This window comes from Netta rufina, assembly GCF_964035555.1.
Source record: "Netta rufina genome assembly, chromosome: 2".
Taxonomy (NCBI): Eukaryota; Metazoa; Chordata; class Aves; order Anseriformes; family Anatidae; genus Netta; species Netta rufina.
Window position 1 is genome coordinate 147,838,286 of NC_140124.1, and position 20,280 is coordinate 147,858,565.

The 20,280-nt window shown below is 42.1% G+C and overlaps 1 protein-coding gene across 3 annotated transcripts in view; it reads left to right on the forward strand.

The window, feature by feature from the left end:
• Positions 1 to 20,280, forward strand: part of NSMCE2 (NSE2 (MMS21) homolog, SMC5-SMC6 complex SUMO ligase) — a 127,349-nt gene that overhangs the window by 38,213 nt on the left and 68,856 nt on the right. The gene's annotated exons all lie outside the window — the stretch shown is intronic.

The window sequence follows — 20,280 nt, forward strand, 5'->3', positions numbered from 1 at the left end:
TAATGCCTCTTAAAATTAATAAATGTATACATTTCTGCTTAAAAGCACATACACATTTAATCATCTTTCCAACTTGAGATAGAGGATTCAAAAAAAAAGACCTAAATCCTGCCAGAAATCAATACCAGCTGTCATGGTATCTCCTGAATGCAGTCCCGCTGTTGATAACCTGCTGTGAGTTACAAACACTGCGCTCGATAATAAAGCTTGGCAAACTGAACCAATTTCTGGGCTCTCGGATATTTAACCGAGCTAAGTGCACGACCCGACCGAGCTGATTTAACCAGCTGAAGTATTTCATTTACCCCCAGACTTGTGTGTTAACACCGAAACATATTTTAAAAGCGTGTGCATCAATACACTCAAATCTTCCTCGTAAAGTGTATTGCTCACGTTAATGGGCTCACACACATGCACCTGATAAATTCCCCAAAAGCAGAGAAATTAAATCTCGGTGATGTTGCTACTTTTAACTCAGGCTTTTTTGGAAATGGTTGTGCCTTGCTGCCTTGCCACCGCTTCTGTAGGAACATTTCTCAGCGTTTGTTCCACTAGATGCTCATCCTTTGTTGAAAGCTGTTGCTGTGCTATTTTTTCCCCAGCAGTCTGGTGTGTGGGGAAAGGAGAGTAAAGTAAGGGCCTGGATGCAAAGGCACGATGACGAGGGTTTCTGGAGAGATGGCAGCTTCTGCCGGGCAGTCTGGCAGGGTGTGGTTTTGTGGTGTGTGGTAATTGCTGTAATGAAGTGTGGGCTGTGGATGAAATGTTTCTCCACAGATATTTTTATGCTTACTTGGAGGTGATCAAGGGATACAGGTAAAGGCTGGGCTGTGCCAGAGGCAGTACGGTCCAGTTCAGTACAGTCTTGCAGTGAAATGGGGTGTTTATGGATTCAGCTATGAAAATCCCCACCGTACCCATTTATCGTAAAACAACCCTGCCTTCCCCCACTCCAGGCTGCTAAACCCCACGAACTGCTGCAGTCACAGCCCTCACCACCACCTCTTTCCTCAGGAATCACAGAGTCATCGAGGCTGTAAAGACCTTCAGGACCATCAAGTCCAACCATCAACCTGACCTACCAAGTCCCGTCGCTAAACCACGTCCCTAAGTGCCACGTCCACAGGTCTCTTAAATACCTCCAGGGATGGGGACTCCACCATGTCTCTGGGCAGCCCCTTCCAATGCTTAATCACCCTCTCTATGAAGAAATTCTTCCTGATACCTGATATAAACTTCCCCGGTGCAACTTGAGACCGTTTCCTCATATCCTATCGTGTGTCACCTGAGAGAGGAGACCAACACCCTCGTGGCTGCAGCCTCCTTTCAGGTAGAGCCATGAGGTCTCCCCTCAGCCTCCTCTTCTCCAGATTAAACAACTCCAATTCCCTCAGCAGCTCCAAATAAGTCTTACTTTCTGGTCCCTTCACCAGCTTTGTTACACTTCTCTGAACGTGTTCCAGTAACTCAATATCCTTCTTGTAGTGAGGGGCCCAAAGCTGAGCACAATATTCCAGCTGCAGCCTCAGCAATGTTGCATACAAGGTTGCCCTTCTCTCTCTCTGCTTCCCCTCCTACAGCCCTACGATTTAGAATCCTGTTCTTGTGCTCTTTTGACCAAAACCAGAGGTGGCTGTTGTTAGTTTGATTGCATTCACTTGGAGAAGACTTACAGAAACATTGGCTTTTCCCCCATCCACAGCAGTGCATGGTATCTCGGTCCCGAGGACAGCTTGTCACCCTCCCTAATCTACCAGTTAAGTTTACATACACATATATAGGGCCTCCTTCTTCGGTCAGGCTTAAAAATGTACATCCCAAGAAATGTCATCAACCAGCTTTGTGTGTACAGCATAGAAAACTATAGTTGTAATGTGTCTTACAGCTCAAAATGACCCATTTCAAAAACCCTCAAACTGAAACCCAAACTCATTCCGCTTTAGATTAGTTCTTTCCATTGCTTATACGTCTGTTAATTTGTTAATAGAACAATGTTTGCGTTTTTTTTATGATAAGGAGAAACTCCAACTGAAGCAAAAAGCACCTCTGAAGGATCATAGGTGTGGCTTTACTGCTGTTCAAGGAGAAACTGACAATTCATTCAGATAAGAGGTGACTAAAATAGCTGTGAGTACAGTCATGGATGGAACAGAAATGCTTATTCACAATGTGTCACATAAAAACAAAGAGCCCTTTAGTGAAATTATCCGGCAGCACGTTTTAAACCAGCAAAAGGAAGTAAGGTTTTATGTAGTGAATGATTAAATTGTGGAATTAATTGCCATGGGATGTTATGGAGACCAGAAGTAATAACTGGTTCAAAAAGCTGCTAGACAAATTCATGGAAGAGAAGCTCCTTGATGACTATTGGACATAAGGATACAAACACAGTCACTGTCTTGGGAAATTGCTAAACTGAAGGCTGACAGAAGTAGGGAAAGTATATGGTGGGGAACAGAGGAATATCTTTTTATTTGCCACTCTTGTTATACTCCAGAATTTTGCTTCTGCCACTGTCAAAGATGAAAATATGCTAGATCCATCCCTGGTCTGATGCAGTTCTTGCATCTTCATGCAACAGAAATCAAACTACACAGAAAATATAGACTCTACAAGCACTACTGCATCCTGAAATCTATGTTGATTGCCTACTTAGCTTTAGAGGTATAACATTTACACTCTGTTTCAAACCTATTTTCTAACATAGTTCTATCTAAAAACTACCTTTCACCTCCATAATTTTAATATATGGAAAGTCTTCAAGGTATCTAGTAATTTATCTCTGTGTTCTTGCTCTTATACTTGATGATTTAAAAAAAATCAGTAAATGAACATCTCCTGCTTTGGGCATTGTTACATAATTGAAAAATTCTTAATCTCAAAGCTCACTCCAAATCTGTATCATATAAAACCACACAAACCATTTAATAATTAGGTACCAGCAGATAAAATCCTCCTTGAAGTTAGCAGAGCTACACCCACTTGGACCAAAGAAGAGAGAAGTCTTCAGCTAGATCCTTGTCATGCAGCCAGTTTTCTCCCTTAATGCCCAAGAAAAACTTAATAACTTGTTCTAAATAACAAATCAAGCATGTAACATTGATGAGAGGAAGTGAGCTACAGCTCTGGGTGTCTGACGGGGCCCTTTCTTATAAATTTGATGAAATTCCAACTTAAGCACCTGCTCTGATCTCAAGCACACCAGATGGGATGAAGTGCTTTCCTGGGCAGTCAAGGTCCATACAGTGGAGGTTTTCTACTTATTTTAATAGATGAAAAACTGAAAGTTTTAAGAACAGTTCTTGAGATTCTTGGATCAGTAAACAAACAAACAAAAAAGGCCTTTTATAGCCCATCCAGCAGTGCTATAAACTAGAAAGGTCCAACTGAGGTTGTATATATTATCAACAAAGTTTTGGTATGGGTTGCTTATTACAGGGACAATAAATAAGAGACCAGGCAGCACGTGTTATTATTTCTTTTTTTAATAGAAACACTTTAGTTGATAGCACTGTCAGAAAAAAATATGATTTTACACCTTTTCATTTGCAGAAGGAAGCTTGGGTCCACCATTTTGTAACTCTTTTTCAGGTAGTTTTTACCTCTTCCCAAACTCCAGTTTTGCCATGCCCCTCTTGAACTGAGGAGCTCGAAACTGGGTGCAGCATTCCAGCGGCCTCCTAATCCATACTTCGTAGGGGGGAATAGTAACTTCCCTGCTCCTGCTGGCCACGCTGCTCCCAGTACTGCTGCTGCTGTCCTACGGACAAGAAGACTGCTGAGGGTGCATTGTTTCAGCAGCCAGGTTGGTCATGAAGTTATTGAACATTTTCAGCCCGACTGTTCCCCACTGAAGTATTCCGCTAGGTGCAGGCCACCAATTAGATGTCAAAGTAGTGTTTACCATCAGCCTGGCTGTCCCAGTAATTTCCAACCTACCGACCAGAGCGTTTGATTACATCCACCGCCCTGCCCATGCCTGCACAGCGGGTCATTTCATCCCATAAGGCAATCGGGTTGATCAAATGTGAGCTGCCCTTTGTGTGTCCACCTTGGTTATTGCTGATTGCCTTTTTGTTCCCTGCACGTTCGGAAGCGAGTTCCAGCAGGATGTGGTCCCTAATCTTTCCAGGGGCTGAGGTGAGGCCAACCTTGTACTTACCCAAGTCCTTTCTCGTGCCCTTTTTAAAGACAGGTGTAGCACTGGCCTTTCGCCATTTGTCACGGACCTGCTCTCTTGGTCGTGCTTTTTTGTAGGTACAGGTGTCTTGGAGTCATGTCAGCTATCTCTTTCAGCGCTTTCAGGTGAATCTTGTCTGGCATCATGGTTTTGAACACATCCAGCTACTATTTAACTCATTCCTAACTTGTCTTCTGTAACTTATTCCTTGCCAAACAATCCTGGTACAGCTGGAAATCTTGGAGTAATCATTACCCATGAAGATTTAGGCAAAAATGTACTGAATGCTTCAGCCTTTTCCATCCCAACAGCCACTAGGTTGTCTCCCCTGTTCAGTAACAACCCCACATTTCCTCTGAACATACAGAAATCCTTCTCACTGCCCTCGCTTGTGTTAACACTAAATGGGCTTTGGGTTTCCCGATTTTGTCCCTAAGTGTCAAAGCACTGCTTTTGTGTTCCTTTTTCACTACCTATTCTTGTTTCCTTTACGCTGTCCTTTCTCATTTCAGGTCATGAGGAAATCCTTGCTTTTTCAAGTGATCCTTCTACTGAAATTTCTAGCTTTCTTGTACAACAGGATTATTTATTCCTGACCTATCAAGAAGTTATCTGTAAAAGATTCACCACCTATCGTAGGCACCTTTTGTGTCTGTTTCCCAGGAGTTTCTGCTGAAGAATTCCTTGAATAACCCAGGGTCCGCTTGCATAAAATACTGAATCCTAAATCTCTTGCTTACCTTCCTGGCCTTTCTCTGGATCCTGAATGCAGTCAGCCTGTGGTCACTGATCCCAAGCTGCTATCTGTGACCACATTTGCCACTTGTTTGCGCGCGGAGGGCAAGTAGAGTGTTACCCTTGCTTGCCCTCTCTAGCATCTGCATTAAAAAGTTATCACCAATGCAGCCTAGAAAGACCTCGGATTGCTTGCACAGTGCCATGGTGCCCACGTGGTTGAAATCCCCAGTGAGGACCAAGGCCTATGAACGAGTTGTTTTGGGTTATCCACCTCTTCCCCTTGGTCAGATGGTCTGTAACAGGCTCCCACTGCTGTGTGACCAATATTGCCTTTGCTTTGGAGCAGAAGAGCCCTGGTGGATCAGTCTGCTTCACCCTAGAACTCTGTATGGACGATGAAACCCTTTGTAAGCAGGTGCAATTGCCCTTTTTCTTGATTCTCCTGGGACACTATTCCAGTCACGAATGGTATCCCATTAATCTTCGTGATCCTGATCACAGTCATAACTCTCTGACTGCAAACAGGCTCTCAGCTTTTGGTATTTCCCTTAGTGCTGGTACTAATCCAAACACTTGAGATACCCACTCAGGATTTTCTCCCCAAACACCCACTACAATTCCTGAAGCAGGAGGAAGCAGAGCTTTATTCCTGTTCCCTGAAGTCCCAGGCTTCCAGCTTCCACCCTCTGCAAGTCCGTGTCTTCTTCCTTCCCTCACGCCTTTCTTCTTGCCCTGCTGAGGCCTCGGAGAAACCTCTTCAAAGCTCCTGCAGATCTCCAGAGGTCACCCCTGCTGTGGCAGAGCCTGCTTGCTTCCATGGAGGGACCTGAAGCACCAGAAGGGGCTGTGCTGCTGACTTGCGTTGTCTTTTCACCGTGTGGGGAGATTTCTTTGTGCTCCTCACCATCTAACAACCCTATTAACCACGTTGCTTCTGTCTTGGTGTCCTGATGGCGCGGCTCCTTGCTGCTGGTGCTCCCTGGGGTGCTGGAGGAGGAGGAAGCTGATACAGGTTAACTCTGCTCCTCCTGAGACTTCCACCTGGCAGTGAGCCTCCTACCCTGCCGGTTACTTCGATCCCTGCCCCGTTTGCTTGCTGTGGGATCACCGGCACCGCCACGCATCGCTTCCTCCTGCCGTTCGGCACAAGGGTTGGACACTGAGCGAGTTCTGCTGCTCTGCCAGTGGGGCTAGCAGCCCTAGCTAGGGGTAGGCAAATTAAGGTGATTTATGCAGGATTTGTTTTTATGTGCTTTCCACAACAACCGTTCAATAAAGTAAATATACGTTGTTGTTTTCCTCCTGCAAAGTATTTTTAGTAAATCCTCGGTGCCGGTTTTATTGAATGACTAATGCATTTTGGTACATCTGAATTACATCTATCCTGAGTCATTTTGTTTTGTAATGACATATTTAAATGTTTAAATCTCTACAGAAATTAAATATTGTAAAAGACTTTAACCTTTTGTTCTGGGGGTTGGTTTGTGCCTGCATTATGTCACCACAAGCCTCTGCCATGGCCAAGAACTCCTGTAAGCTGAAGACTTTCAGCATGCTGTATAGCAAAAACATTTCTGGAAACCATAAGTGAGCCAACGTGTTTTTGCCAGCCAAAATTCTGTTGTTTTTTTTTTTTTTGAATCAGATCTTCCCCTGCGTGCTGTGTAATGTTGTCACATGTAGCATTTCACAATACTCTTGTTGGACTCTGAAGTTTTCCTACGCCACTGTTCGCCCAGCACTTCTAAAATTTTCCCTTGTCTCTTCTCAGCCTGCACCCAAGTTAAACTGGGGCTTGTTCGTGGGCAAGGTTTTGCCAGTGTCAGGAAACTAATATAGTTTTATCAGTGTTTCCTGCCTTCTTGCTCTGGGATGAGTGGTTTTTTGTTTGTTTGTTTGTTTTTCTTAATTATTTGTTTTTATTATTTTTGTTTTTATTTTGTTGAACTCACATCTAGGACATGTAAGCTGAAATAAAGGAAGAGGATCTGCAAGTTTTGTGCAGGGATAACTGTTTGCATTTATTGCATGTAAATTCCTTCCTTGAATTACTTCGTCATGTGGACTGCTTCTTGAACTATTTCTTCCCTAGTCTGCTATCTTTCTTATATCAGCTCGTAATGCTCTTTTAGTCCTTGAACAAATGCCTGTTATACCAGGCTGGTGTTATTTTGAAATACCTTACAAGCTTTCACTTGTGCTTCATTATCCTGGATTTGTAATCTGTGTTTTTCCTGACGTGTGGTTTATATTGCATCTTTGCTTGTCTGCCAGATCCATCATTTACTTTGTGAGCTCTTCAGAGCGGAGATCTGCTCATCCTATCATGTCCTTCTGAAATCCATACCATATTTTTAGAATCCAAAGCGTGATCATCAGGGATTGTAAAAGACCGGTAAGCCTTTATTTTGCTGTCTATGAATACTGCTGGAGGCTTCTTGTTGTCTTCTCCAAGGCAGAAATCAAAAACAAGAACCAAGGAAAACCAACCAAAGAAAAGTTGGTTGTGTACTTGCAAAAATGGATTACGTTGCGACAAAATATTTGAAGTAGCATCCCTCCCTCACAGCTCCTGACAACAACCAGACAAAAAGCACCTACCTTCGAGTGAGTGAGCTGGGACTGTATATGAGGAGAACTGGAGGTATTTGTAGTGGTAATTCTCAAATGAATGTGACTGTGTTCTATGAGTCTTTGTATGTAAAATACAGAGAAAAGGATTTTCAGAAGTGCCTACATGATTCAAGAACCATTCAGAAACAAAATGAGAGAGTGAATCCTCAGCTAAATAGTTAGGCAATAACCTGGGATGTGGGAGAGTCAGGTTCAAGTACTTGCTCCAATTATCTTTTAATTAGTTATACAAAGTGGAACAACTTCAAACAGGAGAGATCGAGATGTCTTACCCCTGAATACCCAATAGCCTATGGGCTAGGACAACTCATATGGGATGAGCAGAGATTTGAAAACGGGTCACTCACCTTACTGATGACTGTTTCAACCACCGAGATATTAAATCTGATAGTGCGTGGATCTTTCTCATCGTTGTTTGTTGGGAAGGATTTGGCTGGCTTAAGCATCTGACTCAAGGAAAGGGTTTGTGGTGGAGGCACCCATCCCCATTAGAGGAATGGGACTGCCTGTCCTATTGAGTCACTCAGACAACTTTTTGACTAGATAGATGGCTTTTGTGGTTCCTGCTTTTTGGCGCTTGTTTTTCTTCACCCATTTTATAAAAAGTCTGGCTGTCTGATTTAGGGAGGGGACTGCATTGGTTATTGGGGTGTCTAAAGTTGAAGTGCTACAATTTGCATCCCTGCTACAGCTTAGTCTCTTTGTGAATCTGGTTGCCTGCCACCAAGCAGGGGCTTATAAAGATGCTGGCAGACCGAACAGAAGGGCACAAAGGACTTTTACTAGGGCTGGCATATTAGACATAAAGGCTTTACACATTGTTGAAATGCATTTGCTGCTAAAGGAGGAAACCATGCTAACGTACTAATTACATCATCCTGAGAGACTCATAATTATCTCTGCAGGATTTCATGAGTCTGCATCCATTTGATTTGTCCTAATTCAGAGCCTTGTCATCCCCATCTGCAATCTCATACCCAGATTGAGCGTGGAAATCGACACAAGCGTTCCTAATATGCAAATAGAGATCTGCAGTTCCACTTCAAAGCAGTAGCTTCTGAAGTGGGAGTTTTAATTATTCCGTTTTGAGTTAGTGACTCTGCAAAAGGTATTTTCTTTTTTTTTTTTTTCTTCTTCTGGTGAGTTGGGTGTTCGTTTTCTTTTCAGCTGTGTTCCTGACACTTTGCAGTAGGCATGTCTCATTCTGTCTGTCAAGCAAACAATGAAATGATTGACCAGTTAATGATCCGTCTATTTACTGATTGTAATCCATAGCTTCCTCAGGGAGTTGTGTGTCCTGTTCTTGGGTTCTTTTGCATGTAATATCTTATATAACAGGATGAGATTCCTCATTCCTACTCACAGGAGTCTGACATGAACTTCAAGAACAACGGCAGGTATCAGCTGCGTATTTTGTAGAACTATGCCTGCTTCAAAACTAAGGTTCCTTGGACAACAGAGTGTGCCGGTGAGGTTGGTGGAGAAGAGATACTCATGAAACAAGTAATAATATATCAAGACTGCTTATTGCATGGTAGAAGACAGGAACAAAGGGGCACAATCATGATGCAGATTGGGAACAGTTTGAAACGTCAAGTTATTCTCCAGGAACTACCCAAAATAGCTAGTGGTTTGCTGACTTCTGGCTGAAATCTTATCAGATTGTGAATATCTGTTTTCAAATCAAATTTTCAATGTTTTCAAATCCCTGTTGAAAAATGAGATGCAATTATGAAGGTTAGTTACTTATGGCAAGTTATACTGCTTCACCTTGGACGGCGTATTTTCATTTTGTAGGGGGATGACTTAAGGAGGCCCCTGACTGCTGAGGGAAGCGTGCAGCAGCGGCATGCTCAGGATGAAATACTCCTAGAAGCCAACGCGTGCACTCGGGAGAGCACACACCGCGTGCGATATGCCCCAGGGTCAGCATAACCCGTCCGTGAGACTGGTGAGCCCTGCGTGGCGGGGAGGCACTCGCTCACTCCGCCTGCTCCCCAGCTTCTTTGCCAGTGAGTCAGGAGCTGGTGTTTGATGAGAATGTAATATAAAAAGGGAAGAATGGAGGCATCCCATAATTAAGGCTCGTAATAAGAGAGGAATCAGTTCGGCATGTGATATACAGTGAATGAGTCAGAGAAACGAAGGAAAAATGAGTTTGATAGATGTAAAAGGGAGAGTGCAGTACTGAGAAGTTGTGATGAATTGTGATGAGATGTTCAGAAGGAGCACAAAAAAAGGGAAAGCAAGGTAATAAGACAGGAAGGATAAGTTCAAAACCAGTATTAAATACAAGAGCTAGGACTGTAAATTCAGGGGAGAATTTGGAATGACAGGAGAAGTGAGATCAAGAGAGTTGGCTGGCATAGGGTTTATGCTAGCAGCCTGGGAGAGTTTGGGGAGACAAATTTGATAGCATTGCAGAAGCTGAAACAAGAAAAGATATGTCTATTGAGTTTGGAAATAACAGAAAGGAAATGCTTGCATGCACAGAGTGATATATTTGGAAGAAAATGACTTCTTTTCATGCTTTTAAATCTTAGGCTAAGTGACAGAGCTTCTAGTCACGGACAACATCGAATGTCTAGGATTGTCAGCCAGCATAATGGGAATGTTGTTGATGGTCAGTACATACAAAAAATGTACTCATTTTTTGCAGTATTATGGCTAAACTGATGCCAGTTTGACGTCCTGAGTGAATAAATACTTATTGAGTCAGACATGATTTCTACTGTGTAACCTTTTCTTGTCAGCCGAGGCAATGTAAATAAAAGTGTATTTAAATTTGAGGCAAAGCTTTTCAATTTGTTTTGTTTTTACAAAACAAAGCATTTCAGCAGTATATCTGAGAAGCACCTTCATTTAGGAATTCTTCTGTCTCATGCTCCTTTTTTTCCTGTTGGCATGCAGACACTGTCAGGTAGAGCCACCTCTTCTTCAGCCTTGTAGCTGCAGTAGAGCGCTCTCATTTTTCCCTGTTTCTTCTCACCAGGCTGTCACATTTTGCAGATGTACGTAAGTTAATACTGCTGTGACACACCTGTCTCATTCAATGAAATTGTTATTTTGACTATGAACTATTTAAAAACTGTTTTAAATGAAAGTTGGATTTTAATTACTTCTAACAACATGTAAAAATCAAGGGCTTATGTGCAATGGAGGAATCTATGCTGCTGTAGATTTGGTATATAATTTAATTTTTATTTATAGCTTTAAGCCTTGTTTGATAATTTACCTTTACATTTAAAAAAAAAAGCATCACATATAAATTGCAGGAGAACTGTAAAAGAAATGTCTATAAAAATTTAAAAACTCTTCTTCCATGCTTTCTATTCTGCAGTCAGATATCAGATTACATCTGCTCTCCACCTTACAGTTAGTTATTACTATCAGTAGTACTTTGTTTAATTATAGCTTAATACAGTATTCATAAATTTTGAGGTTCACTTTAATGCAGAAAGTATATAAGCAAGCTGGTTTTGAGCTACGATGTGCAAGTCAATATAACGACCTGTAATAAAAAGGCTGTTCAGTCTTCATATTTCTGGGAACACAGTTTTGTGAGGTTCTGTGTAAAAGGGGATGTTCCAGAAACAGGGAGTTGAGACCAGGCGCACTGGACACACAGCTGACGTGGCACAGCAGCAGGTGGAAAGTCGTGGAGGGGTTCGTGGGCATCATAGTAAAGGAGAATGTTTTTAAACGTTTTGATGTTGAAGAAGATTTTGAAGAAGGATTTAAAGATACATTCCCACATGTTTATGAAGAACTTTCCCACAGCAGAAGAACCAGGATAGAGAAGGTGCGAAGGCACTTCTTTTGAAAATGGAAGAGGTGGAGTGCCAGCGACTGGCACCATCAGTTGGCAAGAAGCAGCCTCTTGGTGCTCTGACAGATAACAGGAAAGGTGGGGACAGATTCCAAGGATTTTGGAAAATCCATGGAGGGATGTGTAGGGTGGTAATGTAGACGAGATTAATCCAGGCTGTTACACAGCACATGTTGTCTTTGCAAAAAATGGTGACTACAGAGGAACATATAAGCGGCTTAATTTAGCATACAAAGGCTCCTTAATCCGAATTTTCTGACGCAGATCAGTTTCTGAGGCTTTGCTGAACTGTGTTAGCAACAGCGATGGGATGTGTAAGCAGAGAGGAGAAAAAGAACTGCAGCTGAAAATTCTGCCGTATTCTGTCGTATGATACGCTGCTTGCAGGGAACTTTTAAAAACTGGGGACACCTGCATAGCAAAAAGGGTATGTTAGCATTCCTGAGTGTCCTATGCAACTTCATAGAAGAGGATCACTTGTGCATGTACTAGGAAAGCCCACAGTGTTTGCTAAGACAGCATGAGAGATGCAAGCCGTCGGCCAGAACTGGTAAAACAAGAAGGATCAGAATGGAAGTAGGACCTGGGATTTAGTGGCTAATCATTATATTGAGGACTGTCCCAATAGGAAGCCAGATAGGAAAACATTATTAATGATTGATGAATGTGATACGTGGAAAGGCTCAAGGGAGAGATTTGTCGCTAAGGCATTCCCAGTAACCTGCAAAGTTAAAGGCAGTTTTGCTCCAGGGCACAGACTGGGGCTGCCATTTAGGTGAGGTGCACCCACTTTAGCACCCACTGCAGGTGTAAGTTAGGTGCTATCTATTCCTATTGAACTCTTGGGGCAGCTGCAGTTGCACTCAGTTTTTTTTTTTTTTTTTTTTTTTCTGGTTAGTGCAGCTCTGCACCATCACTGAAATCAGTCATCTGTGCTAAAGGTGGAGCTGGCTCTGATGGATTGATTGCCATCTCGATCTGCGTATTAATATAGATATATTAATTCAGTGAGGCTAGGCTGCAAGTGTCAGACAGGATATATGTTTTTCAACTAATGTCAATTCAAGTAAAGCATGAGTCTGTACTTAGAAATCTTATTGCTGTTTCCCACAAGTTTAAAGGTTACATTTAGTCTTAATAAAAAATGACAATATGACTCACATTGCTGTTTCAGAGAGTACGAAGAAGAAATGCTGTCAGTGCTAAAGAACTTTCAGGGGACAAGAATTTCATCAGATGAACAAAAAAGATTGGAAAAAAAAAAAAAGAGTAAAAATTGAAAATGTCTGCTTGACTTTCACTAAAGGTATACCTGAGCCATTTATTACACTGAGGAATGTGGAAAACATCCCTCTGGAAAATCAGCTGATTTTAACAATATATGATGTGTGCAGTTGTCCAACGAGAATAAGTCGCACTTTGTATTTGAACAGGGCTCGGCTTCACAGCTGGTATAAATCAACAGGATTTTGTAGGAGTTGATGAAGATAATACTGAATTGTGCTTGTTTTAGGATTTAGCCCTTTCCACACTATGGAAAACATGGGTTTTAGTGATCTCAGTCAACCAGGCAGAACCATACAAGAGTAAACAGGTTGTTAATCTGAAATTACCTTAGGGCCTTTTTCTTCTCCCACTGAAATCAATGTCTAAGTTCCCATCAGTTTGAGTGGGACATTAAACACACTCACACACATACACACAATACTAATATCCATGTTAATGTGTTTTCTAAATATATGAATTAATCAGCAACCTGGTAAACTGGTTCAACAGCCTGATGCATTTGCTGAATCAACCTTGCTAAAAGTGATGCACCACCTGCCTCCCACTTTCTAACATTCTGTGAAGACAAAGCCACATTTTGATAAAAGTAGTTATTTTTGCCATTAAAGGCCTCAATCTGTGCTCAGGCAAAATTGCTTAGGACAAGATGTGGTGCACCTCTCCTGGGCCATGTGTATAAACTATGTTTGTGGCAGAACTTTACGTAGAGAAATAAACGTTAGTATCTACATTGTGTCTTGAAACATAATTCTTGGATGTTTCCATAAGTATTTCCTAAATCCTGTGATTTGCTTGGTATATTTATACATCATATATTGAAAAACTAAAGAGAAACAAGATGAGGACAGACTTCTAGTTGGTTATAGTCGCTAAGGAAATTCAGTCCAAGCCTTGAGGCAAACCACAGACAGTTGAGCTTTTAGGAATGCTGAAGGGATTAAGGTGCTACATATCCATTAACTTTCTTCACTTTGGTATTTTGGGAAAACCTCACCTGTAATGATTGCGTTTATTGCTGTCTTTATGAGCTAGTTTTACACTATTGGTAGCAAGTAGTTTCAGTGCTGATATTCAAATGTGATCCCCTTTCACTACTTCTTTTTACCCCTTTGGACTTTTCAAAGCAAGGCTCAGGGGGTCTTGGAGAGAAACACAAGGATGTTAACAATCTTGTCTCTACCATAGTGGGTAACAGGGGAAAATAGAGCATTTTATTTTCTGTTAAAATACATGAGGAGTACCACGTTTTACCTGAGGTGAAACTTGTAATGGCTGAGAACCCCAAAAAATCCTGTTCGGGCAGTAAACTTCGCATTTGCGCCCTGGCAATTTTGTTTCTTCACCTGGTGCTCACTTAGTTAATCCCACTCTGTATATATGGTTCCTTTCCAAACAGGAGAAAGAAAAACAGAGTGGGCCAAAGTCCCTTCATAGCCTTAGCAAGATGACTCCAACGTACAAGGAGTTCACTTGGAAATACCCTAGTGAGCCCGGGAGCAGCACACAGCCTCTGTGCCTGCTTTATGAAGGTTAAACATCTCCAGCTGTGTTTTAGTAGGGAAAATAAGCCATGGATGGGTATAACCATATCATTACGGGGGTAATACCTCAGCTGCAGCCGCCATTTTGACGTGCTGCTCCCCAGGCCCCACAACCCTACCTCACCTTCAGACTGTTAACTCTGGCAGAGTTTTGGGATCTTCGAAACGTGCTGACAGCCATTTTCTGTTGTGCTGGCACGGTGTTAATAGGCCCTATGTGTCATAAGTATGGGTCAGCCCTCATAAATATGCCTCTCTTGGCGTTTCACAATTGTCTGCGAAGGTGTTGCTCAACCGGAGTCCCAGCCCTGCAGCCACGGTGTTGTAGAGGTGTTGGATCTCCTGGATCAGATGTGGGCCCTGAGGCAACCCTGGCTGCAGCAGGGCCGTGCTCAAACTAGCGCCGACCCTGCTGCTGAATGATGATATCCTTTCTGACCGCCCTTCTTGCAGATGTTTCCAAGAGCTGTGTTTTATTTGCGCATCAACAAATGACCTGATATTTGCTAAGGGTTTGAATCCAGCCATTGAAGAATAATAAATGACTGTTTAGGTTAAGCTGAAATTTTGCAGCCTGATTCAGTTACAGTGGTGACTCACTTAGAGTTGGTTCTCACATGATTCACAAAGAGTATGGGTGACTCAACCCACAAATTTACTTAGCTCCCATGTTATTTTCCCTCTCAGTGAAAAAAAAAAATAAAAAAAAATTGGTTGTAATAAATAATCACAGCAAACTTTGACTTACCCTGAGGTAAAATAAATGTGTGTGTTGAAAGGCTGCATATTTGTAATAATAAATTATTTACTGAGGTAAGGATGAAATAATAGGACGTAGGAATCATTAAGCAAGAAAGATATGTGCCATGCATTTTGGTTGATTCTGCTGCATAGCAGATCTAAATAAAGGAAGAAGAGTTATTTTTATCTGATGGAGGAGTTCAGCAAGGCTATTCTGACAATGTCCATATTTACTGCTACAGCTAGCCAGTCCTTGGCATTTGTTCTCTGAAATAAGTAGGTGTAGGTACCTCTGTGTCTGGGTCAGACAAGCGATGCCAATTCAGAAAGTGTGAGATACTGGAGTTCTGAAAACTGGGTCTTTGTAGGGTGTCTTCAGCTGGTCATGCAAAGTCCTGAAGTACCTAAACTTGCCTGCAAAAGTGTTGACCGAGTTCCAATACAGTATCAAATTCACAGAGGTAAGCCATTCTGTCCCAACAGGAGCCATGAGACACCAAGCTTTTCTTCAAAAGGCACAACTGCTATCAGTGTTGCATAAGCATATTCACAGACACATGGCTGTAGTGTAAATACAGTCCACGTTGCTACGAGTTTTGAGCTTAGAGCTAGCCAGAGACTGCCAGCATATCCTTTTTTGGGTTGTCCCAAAAGGATATAAATATCTAGGTAGCTACATACCTCTGAGCTTCTTAGCACTGGGTGAGTAATCACTCTCCCTTTCATAAATGAAACAACAAAGAATCTGGAAAATTAAGAAATTATGCTACGTCAGCTGACTTGGTCATTAAAAAGGTCATTAGCAAACGGGATTATTTCTTTCCCTCACAAATACCAAATGTCAATAATATCCATAAATTAAACTTTACAAGTCCATATTTTTAAGGCATTAAATTATAGGGAACAAATAACCTGTGGCTTGAAAGATTAAGGAGATAATTCTGAATTCTTTGGAAAGAACAGTTCTTCTGCAGGTTGTGTCACTGGACAGGAAATGTCAGCATGGTTCAGGTGTGGGAAGAAATTTCAGCAAAATAAAAGGAATGGCAATGGCAAATTCCTCGAAACCAAGGAACATAAACGATGACCCTGCGGGAGGGTACATAGGAACCGTGTCAGGATTTAAAACATGCAGCTAAAGGACTTCTGTGCTAGAGAGACAAGAAGGTAAAAGCTAGAAATTAACTTTGGAGTGTCACATGCTGAACGACTGCAACACAAAGTCCAGTGAAGCATTTTTGTGGTACAAAGAATGCTGTCCTTTTATCACAAAGTTTTCCAAGCAGCCACAAGCTGTTTTAGGGTTCTTTGATGAGAGTGAACCAAATGCATGTGTTAATTTGAACTTTCCCTCAACTAAAGGAGAAGGTAAAGGATGGGTTTGTGCTCAAAGTAGAGGACTGGGATTTATTTATTCTTGGTTCTGCTGCAGTCTCCTTGTGCAGGCTTAGGCCAAGCTATTCATCTCTTCATGCCACGGTCTCACTCTCTGTAAAATACAGTTAATTGAATATATGGCATAATGGATGTTTGAGGCTAAATTATTTAATGCTTGCAAAGTGCTTTGAGATGTAATACTGGGAAGGACAAATTGCTAAACACTGCAGTGCTGCATGCAGAGTTGTGCTCAGCAGTGCCTTGTTAGACACTGATGCTTACTCTATGTAGTTTGGTACTGCAAGCTGGTCCAACCTAACTGGTTTTGGGATTGATCTGGAACAGAACAGCTTATTTCCTTTTTTATTGTGCTAATCAATGAAATAAAAGCTCCCCAGACTGGCACTTAGGATTCCCAGAGTTTACAGGTTTCTTAGGTTTATGCAAGTTAGCTTTGCAAAAAGCTTAATTTTGGGGGGCACAGTCTGTTTATGCATATACCATACACATCGTACCGGTGAAAGAACCTGCAAAAGGTTATTAGGGATATGTACTGATAGAAGTCAAAGACCTGACGTGAACTGGCTTCCTTCATAAGCATTGCCCATCAAACACACTAACCTCTGTCTATCTATCAGCTGTGATCATGCCATGAACAAATGTATCATTTGATAGGTATACCACAGCTACGTTTCTCTAAACACTACTTTTTGGTGTGTGTTTCTAAATTTGTTTTCCTATCAGCGCTGCTAGTAGATCACGTGTACCATTAATAATCATAACATACGACATGCCTGTTCTCATGGCTGAGCTTCCATGTAAATGCCCGTGTGGTTCTTTGCTGCTATGGGACTGTCACAGCAGATGCTTTTGCTTTTTCTATTGCTGTAAACAAGCTGTTGTGACTGATACTTCTTTTTACCATATGTCCTGAACACTCCCAGTTCATAGTTATATGTCATTTCCAGGATGCTTGGTAGGGTGTGTATGCCTCCGCCCCATTTCAAAATCAATGTTACTCTCAATGGATTGACTAACGACTGCAAGGTGTTGCTTAGCATGCTGGTTTTGGCTGACAGTGCTACTAAATGAACAGTCGTTTGCTTAACATGTCTTTCATGGTTCCCATGTGAAGTAATTTTTCCTGACAAATTGAACATGCTGGTGGCTTCAGGTTTGGTGGTGAGCGTTTATCTCACTGACTCCTGAGATCAAAAAGAAGTACGACCCCAACTTGTTATCCGGAATATTGATAATTTTGCCCCATCCCTTAGCTCTGCCCTATGTTTATATTGCCCTCCTTCATGTTGTTTTGCTGATCTCATCACTACATCCATCATGAATCTGTAGAGCAGGAGTGGGTGATGAGTACTAAAGAAAACTGTGAGGTACCTGCAAGTGTGTCGTGCTGATGCAGTGCGTAAGATGTTGCAATGCTGTCCCACTGTGAGGAACTAGGATGGATGTCAAGTTTTCTTTCTTTTCTTGTCGTGTGTGTTGTTGAGTTAGACCATTCTTCACCCTGTTCGTGGCATAGGATGTACAGCACCAAAGAGAAATTGCCTATGCACAGCAAATGTATTTACTTGTTATTACAGTGGGTGGACATGCCTTATTATTCACCTGTGACATGTTGACCTTCCAGAAGGTCTACCTGGCATTTTAGTAATAGCATATGTGACAATACAATATTGAGTGTGGTCAGGGATGGTGTCCCTGTTAATCATTTTAATGAAAGCAATCATCTGGAGGTGAACAGAAACTGAATTCAATCTTGTAAACACGTGAAATAAGTTAAACTACAGGAGGGAGCATTCTTTGACCATCTGTCTCATCTGACACTATAGATTTCTACATTAAGTGGTTGTCTGAGCCTGCGTCACATACACTACGTTGCTGGACTATCCCCACAGCTTCATGCATTGCTATTGGGAAAATAGCTGGTGTGGACGACTGTTTTTTCCTTGATAAATGGTGGAATTGTTCACATTGCCATTAGAAAATAACGTATAGCTTGTACTTGGTTAGGTATCTGTCAAAAAGTGCATGTAGATATGCAGCTAAGGGGGGCTCCTGAGGTTAGTATGGATGTCTACACACAGCTTCTTGTAGCTCTACTGGTGCCAGGCCAAAACTTATTTGTATGGCTATAATGTGGCTTCTCAAACATCTGTCCTTTTTCTAAGTGTAAGTTATGGTTCCTGCTTTTGTTCTGCTCATGTGCAAAATCCTTTATCTGGGAGCTGGAGCTGAGGGAGTGGTGTTTGAGCCAACAGTGGCTGTGCCCTTCTCTGCACCTGCCACTCAGCCGGGATTACTGGAGACACTAAATTGGAGAATTTCTGCATTCACATCTTTTGTGAGTCTGGAAATAGATAAAAAGAGCCTGATGTAACCATATCGATGTGTGACATTAGTACCTGCGGAGAGGCAAAGATTATTGACGTTATCTTTGTGGCAAACACATGTCTGTAATGAATGTCCAAGGCATTCCTTTCACTCTTTGTGTGAATATCAGCAACTTGAAGCACTCGGGGTTTTTTTAGGATGCACAACTGGATCTTGGGTATGTTATCAGGCCATGGTGCTCAGTCTTGATGAGGGCACCTCTTAGTGACTGGGCATTATTTGGGCTGTGCCTGTGAGTGTGGTCCTGTGTCAGGCTGTAAAAACAGCTCGACAGAGTTGTCCCAGAAAGGAGTATGTCTGCACTATGTATTGTCCAAGACAAATCGTGATTTTATCGTGTGTTGGATTTATAATATATTTAAAATGTATTTTGGTGTAGTAACTGCTTTCCCGTGCTTGCATACAGCTGATGACCAAGTTTCTCATCCACCTTAGTGCAGATCAGTGTTGGCTTTCACTGTGATGGGGTCTCTTTTACAGCAGTTTGCAACGATGCTGAGACAGATCAATCTTTCGTGTGCGTATGATTGACCCATTGCCCCAGGCACAGGATGTCTGTTTTTCTTTGCTCCCTTTGCCAAATTCCTGAGGATGAGGACTGTAAGCGACTGCCTGGTGTTATGCAGCGGTCTAAGCAACCTGCTGTTGGTCTTTAATAGTGTGCTCCCCTGGTACAACGTCTGTCCCATTCGCAGTTGGATGTTGTAGCAGGTGATCTTTCATCTCCAGGTGCCTTTGAAAACTGCATGCTATCACCTGGCTGTGCATGTTGTTTTTTTCTTATTTTTTTTTTCTTGCCATAACTTGCACTTGCCTAAAGTAAATGTGCCAAACTGGCTTTGCTCTTGGAAGAAAACATAGTTCTATGGAACCGTTGTTACACAAACGTTTACTAATTCTGTAGGATTTCCAACTTCTCTATGAATGCTGGAACCTATAATCGATTTACTGAAGTTGACCATTTTTTCCTCAGGAGGCTCTTTGCTGTCCATGTGCTCAGGGGCAGAATTTAACGTGTGCGGCTGGGGAGGAGCAGCTCGGCAGAAATGGTGCTTACCTCCTTCTCTCTTGTTTTGCCTGATAGGCTAGAGTTGAAATAATCTTTGTCTGGTTCAGAAAGTGTTTAGGATTAAGGATTTGAGCGATGCTGCTTTCTGTCAGGGTTTGTACTGATGCAGGTCATCACTGCACGGCACCACCCCTAGCCCAGCACTGGTAGCAGCTAGCTCTTAGGAAGACCTGCCAAAGGCGCAGTGCCCTAAAATGTAATGTTGGCTTGAGAAACAGAAGGGAACATTCTAATTATAGCTTTTTCGGGGGGTTCCCAAAGTCCTTTTTGCATCCTTGGAATAGCTTCGTATTGCCTCTGTGGTGACCTCCATATTATTTCCAGGCGTTTATTCTTCACATCATTCCAGAGGCAATACTGCAAGCAGGGGCTTTTAGGGAAATGGTGTGCCTGTATGGCACAATGCTTGTTGTTTACATGACACAAAGAAATTGAGGCGGTTTCCTTGTATGTTAGCTATCTGTACGGCGTATAC